Raw genomic sequence first — 6000 nt, 5'->3', positions numbered from 1 at the left:
GGCCACTGCCCCCAACCCCCCATAGTTTTTTAGCAAACTATGAAGGAATTGTGTATTGGAGCAGCTAGGGAGAAAAAAATTAGACTTTGATTTCAAATATTCTTACACTACCATGCAAATCATATATCAAGGAGCTTGTCGCAAACAATAGTAAACACTTAGTTCTACAATCGATAAAGGACGTGGTTTTCGTATAAAAAAACCACTAAAAATAATGGGAAGAGCGGGGAAAATATAGGAAAGAATGTTTACTCCAACAAAGTTGATGTATTCTACGAGACAATGTGAAATGGACGAACACATATTTCTCGTGCGCATGTTTCTACTGGGATTGTAGAATTTTTTTAGCGACGATGCTATCTGGTTTGACCATAACTACGAGATGAACTGTGACGAAATATCACATCTCTGTCATGTTGTGGCCGTTTACCTTGCTGCTTATGTTTGCAAATGCCTAACTACACTAGACTTATGTTTCGTATCACTTGAGGTAACATGATGTTTTTTCAAAAAGAATAAGGAACATTAATATTGTGAAAAGTCAACTTTTTCTAGTTTTTGCAAATTTATGTACAAACGATGAACATGTACAATACAAATTAAATCAATAGATCCGCAGTAAAAAATATTTTCATAACGTAATTATTCAATAATGCAAATGTTGATATCTTCTTGTGTGTACTCCCTCCTTGCCAAAATATAGTGTGCATTGGTTTTCAAAAGTCAAAATGCACCAACTTTGACCAAGTTTATTAAAACAATATACATATATCTACAATACAAAAAGTATACCATATTTTAAAAAATATTTTGTGACGTTCCTACTGGTATTTATTTGATATTCTAGAAGGTTGTATTTTCTTGCATAAACTTGGTCCAAGTTTACTTGGTTTAACTATAAAAAATAGCTAATACACACTATATTTTGCCAATTGCCATGACCTAGGTGCAACGTGGGTATTAACTAGGTGAGGCACTCCCTTGTCACCTTTTCCATGACCTAGGTGCTATGAAAATGGTTTGTTGAAGGACAATTTTACGCTATGGGCAGGTTTTCTCAGCTAACCGAACATGCAGGATTGCTATTGGAGTAGTTTTGCACACCCGCATGCGAATGGGCGTTCCCGATGGATGTGCATGCATGTTGTATGTGTTGAGGTTATTGGGTATCTCAGATATCTATTAAGTGTTTGTAGTCGTTGGTTCAAGAATCTATTTTTAATTTGTTTACTTTTAGAGTTCTTTGTACTACTGTTGATGATTATCAATAGAGTGGCGGATTTTTTCGCAAAAAAAGACTTCAACAATAAATTGAAAAAATCATTATAACCGGCCTACTCTCTCAGCATTATTTCACTCAAACACTTTTGGCCCGCGATAATCCAAAGTTTCACCTCTTTTTAAATCTCTTCTAAGATAACACAAAGCGTCACTTGTTTATTGTGGAAGAAGCGTGCATTTCTTTTGTTCGTTATATCCCAATGTGTAACCAAAGTGAGTGAGGCTGGCGCTGCGGTTGGGTATTGAGCACCCGGTCATGTCAAGCCACCAATTCTCGAGTGATTGAGTTGGCCAATGTTGCAAGTCAAGAGTGTAAATACCAAGCTGATCTTTGATGAGGCCCCAAAGCCTAATGGTGAAATGACAATGGACGAGTAAATGAGTCGCGACTCCATGGTTGTTTTACAAAGAGGACAAAGGCTGTAGTTCGGCTAACCTCTCTTCTCAAGCCGGTTCGTCATCCAAGAACTATTTCGGATTCCAATCCATGCAAAGGAGAATATAAGAAACACATATTTTTTCCATTCTCCACGCAAGGATTCCAATCCATCCATGGCCGTGACCTTGTCGGCTGCGGACCAAAGAAATGGTCTTTCAATTTACTTCATGTTGTTTGTGAGACCCAATGGGAATGAAAGGGGTCAAGTGATGGAATCGCACATATTTGACAAGGGCAGTGCCGCTGGCCATGTTGATGTACTTTCTATGCCAAGTTGGGATTTCCTTGCCATTTTGTCCCTAAGGTGTTAAAAGTCTCTACTCCGAAGATGCCAAACCGATAGTTGGAACCCAATGTATATCATTGAGAGGGATGCAAACTTCCGTGAATGCCCTCAAAATGTCATCCAAGTAGATTTCACCACAACGAATGGGGACACGATGAATCTCTTTCGGAAGTTTGTGCAAATATCAGTGATCTAACCATACCTACAAAGAATGGAAGAAAGTTTTTGGATATCTTCATTGAAAGGGTCACAAAATAGCCGCATCATTAGTATAGAGCCATGTTCTTATTATTGTTCCACGACCATGTAACTTGTAAATGAAACCATGTCGCGAGGTCATGGATTTGTTGGAGGGAATAAATGTCAATTTCAAAGAGGAGATAATATAGTGAGTCACCTTCGCAAATCCCACGTCCATGCGCATTAGGGGTAGCTACCCCATTAAGGACCCTTGATGATGAAGTTAAAAAATGGAGGAAAGTCAATTTACGATTCTGCAGGTAACCCTCTTCTTTGGAACAGATTGAGAATATACCCCACCTTATCAATTCAAAAGCCCTTTTTAATGTCTAGCTTCACTAGTAGACTCAACATCTTTCTCTTATGCAATTTCTTTGCCAAGTTTTTGATGTAGAGGAAGTTATCATGATTTTTTATGAAACCACTTTGAGCATTGGTACTTGCTCATCCATGAAAGGTCCAAGTCGGAGAGCGAGCATTTTATCGATGCTCTTAGAAATGGAGTGCATAAGGCTAATACGCCTAAAGTTGGCGATTTCTTCGACCCACTCTTTTCTCTGGGGAAAATGAAATGTGTGAAAACGTGAGCCAATTAAAGTTTGCAACATGAAAGTTCTGAAAGCGGCTGATGAATCTCATGGCATCTGTTGATTATATATTTAAATTTCTTTAAAAAAAATTCTAGTAAAGCTGCTCGATACGGGTGCTTTGTATCCATCCATTGGATAACTTCATTTTAACCGCCTTCTGGGAGAAAGGTTCCCTCAAGGCATGCAAATAAGGGTCTTAAAATTTTAGCTCTTCCCATGGTTGAATTGAAGTTTTTGTGAGTGATTTCCTTGTTTCGTTCATGGTCCATGACCCAACCATTGTTGTATCTGATGCGGTTTATGTGACTTTTTAAATCTTCGAGCATTTACTTGCAAATGGAATAACATGGTGTTGGTGTAACATACCTTTATGTTGAAAATCTAAGGACTTTAATTTTTTTCTATCTATATCAAGCACTGCCAAACAAATCCCTCGTATTTTAAGACTTACTCTCCATGCATGTTCCTCAATGGTTGAATTCTATAATGTTGAGAAATTCCGAGAAGGTGGAGGATCACTAGGAGGGACATCCTAAGAAAGATATTTTTCTTTGGATAAGAGGCCATGACTCCAATTGGTGAGGCACTTTCTCGTTGCTCGCAACTTGTGGAAGAGGATTTTGTGTGGATGGGTCTAGGTAGGCTCATTCCATATGGTTTGCACTACCCGAATTCTGGAAACTCTCACCCCAAAATTTCTCCAACTTAAAGATCCTAGGCCTCCGAGGAATGCTATCAGCGAAAGGATTTGAGGAAAATGGTACGCCAAAGAGGAAGCGAGGGCACAAAAGGCGTGGATCAAAGTTCCTATTCGGAGTTGTAAAAACTATGTCAAGCTTGCGTAAAGCTGGATTTAGTCTTTCATTGCTCTAGGTGACCCCCTTCTATTTTGAAGTTGAACCTCTTTGAGCTCACAACTATGCAACATGGCCCAGAAGCAGTTTATTTGGCTTTGGTTAACATTTTTTTCATTTCCATCTTGCAACAAAAAATTTCTTTTCAGAATATCTTGCTATGATAAGGTAGAAAATGACTATTTTATCACTTCTATCTAGGTGAGTATATCATGAAGTACTGTGCCAAAATGTATCATTCTTTTTCTTGGTAAAAAAGATGTGTAAAACCAGATATCTAGAATGTTTACATCATAGGATCACTAGATGAGGTATATGCAATGTAAAAGGAGTCTTGTCTTGGCATATGTAGTATTTGAACTCGGTCATATGTGTCCCCTTCCTCATTTCTTGTGTGAAAATGCAAGGTTTGTTGGCTGGGGAAAATCAGGGGGAGGTAGTTGTGACGACCCCAAAAATTAGTGCACGACGTCAAATTCTTTAATCTTTTATAGTGGTGGCAACGCCGTTAGATAGATTTGTGCACGACCTCGAGACCATGTGGTTTCATTACATATAGGATATGTATGAAGCCTTACGACATTCCTAATGTTTTGGGCAATGTACCTTTTTGGTCATGGGTAAGGCCCAACATAGCCCTTCTTTGTGATGTTGATCTCAATCTCGTGTGATATCAATTGTGTAAGAGTCCTAGTATGGATTTCCTCTTTTGTGGAGGGACAAAATTGTTGTAGAGGTGTTGGATTCAGAAGAACGCAATAGAATTGATGTATCATTCATTAATCATGTATTTTCCATTGCTTATTAGTGAAAAAATATGTGAAACAAGAGTCTAACCCCCAGTGGTCTAATTACCTAGACTTTCCACCGGTGGATGTGTCATGATTTTTGCAAGATGTGGGAGTGTAGCTCACGAGAGTGCGGTGCTAGGTCTATTTGAATGTCTCTAACATCATTTTGGTAGAATATGCGGTTGCCAAAACAGTGGTTGTGGCAACATATTGTGTCCCATGTGTTTTCATATACTCTTGTTTATCAATGAAATAGGATAATCGTTTACCTCTAGTAAATGTCCAAAACACCCATGGAAAAGGGATTAAGTAATAATTGGAGCACAACTTCAAAAATGCTCTTTTTTTAGAAAGTGAGCTTTATCAACTCAAAATTCACATTAGGCTCATACAAGTAAGAACGTTTACACACAAATTTTGCATAACAAGATGAATACATCAAAGAGTAACAAAATTAATTCGAACAAACCCCTCGACCATGAGACAAAAACATAAACAACCTAAGGTATCACACATGTTTAATATGTAGATTACCCCGCCATCCATTCTTGGTAAAGACCTCCTTGGCTGCCTAGTCCACTTGGATATTTTCCAGCATGAAAAGCTCATGTGCTCCCTGTATATGCCAACATGAAGAGCTCATGTGCTCCCATCACTACTATTGGGACAAAGTACGAAGTGATTGCACGAGTAGTTAACATGTAGCAGTGATGTTTTTTTTTCAAACCAACATCATTCATGTAATCCACAATGCCAATTAGAGGGAAGCCCCTCCAACAAAGATATATATTTTTAAGTTAAGATGGGATTCCCTAAAACTAGTTGTCAAGCATGTTAGAAACACTCTAGGGTAGAAACAAGTCTGATGCAACCTGAATAGTATACCATGCTAGCAAGAAGAATATGTGTTTGAAGAACAAATGTATTTCGTATTACAAGATTGTCTTTTGTTAAAATGACTCCCCATCTTATATACCAAAGAAATATACTTATCTTAAACATGATCTTCATTTTCCAAAAGAAAGGTACTAATTGGTGAATCATCGTGGACTAACGCATGGTACAAAGACTTAATAAAAAATAAGTCATTATCATGCAAATTCAAACAGAATAACTCATGTGTGTTGAGACCCCATTCAACCAGTCTTAAACTAGAATTCCAAGCTAGGAACATATTCCTTATTAACTCATGTTTAAGAAAGACATCTGAAAGATATGGCCATAAATACTCCCTAATTGTAAAACAATTATGTTGAATAATGTGATAAAGTCCTAGATTTTAGGAACTCAATCTAACGTTCCACAACCATGTACCGGGCCTAAATTTTATTTGAGAGACATATCTATTGGTGATAGTCCACAACTTTGATTGCTTCACATTTATTAAGCCAGGCAAAAACTGGTAGTCACACGGTTTCTAATGAACCTAAGATAGAGAGCTTTACATCAAACCTACTTGTTCCGCAAAACGTCTTGTCCCCGTCCTTTTGTTTTTATTGGCCGTGCTTGCATATGCCTG

The sequence above is a fragment of the Lolium rigidum genome, chromosome 7 (genome assembly GCF_022539505.1).
Source record: "Lolium rigidum isolate FL_2022 chromosome 7, APGP_CSIRO_Lrig_0.1, whole genome shotgun sequence".
NCBI classification, from domain to species: domain Eukaryota; kingdom Viridiplantae; phylum Streptophyta; class Magnoliopsida; order Poales; family Poaceae; genus Lolium; species Lolium rigidum.
The sequence above is the reverse complement of the archived record's forward strand: the minus strand, read 5'-3'. Positions refer to the sequence as shown.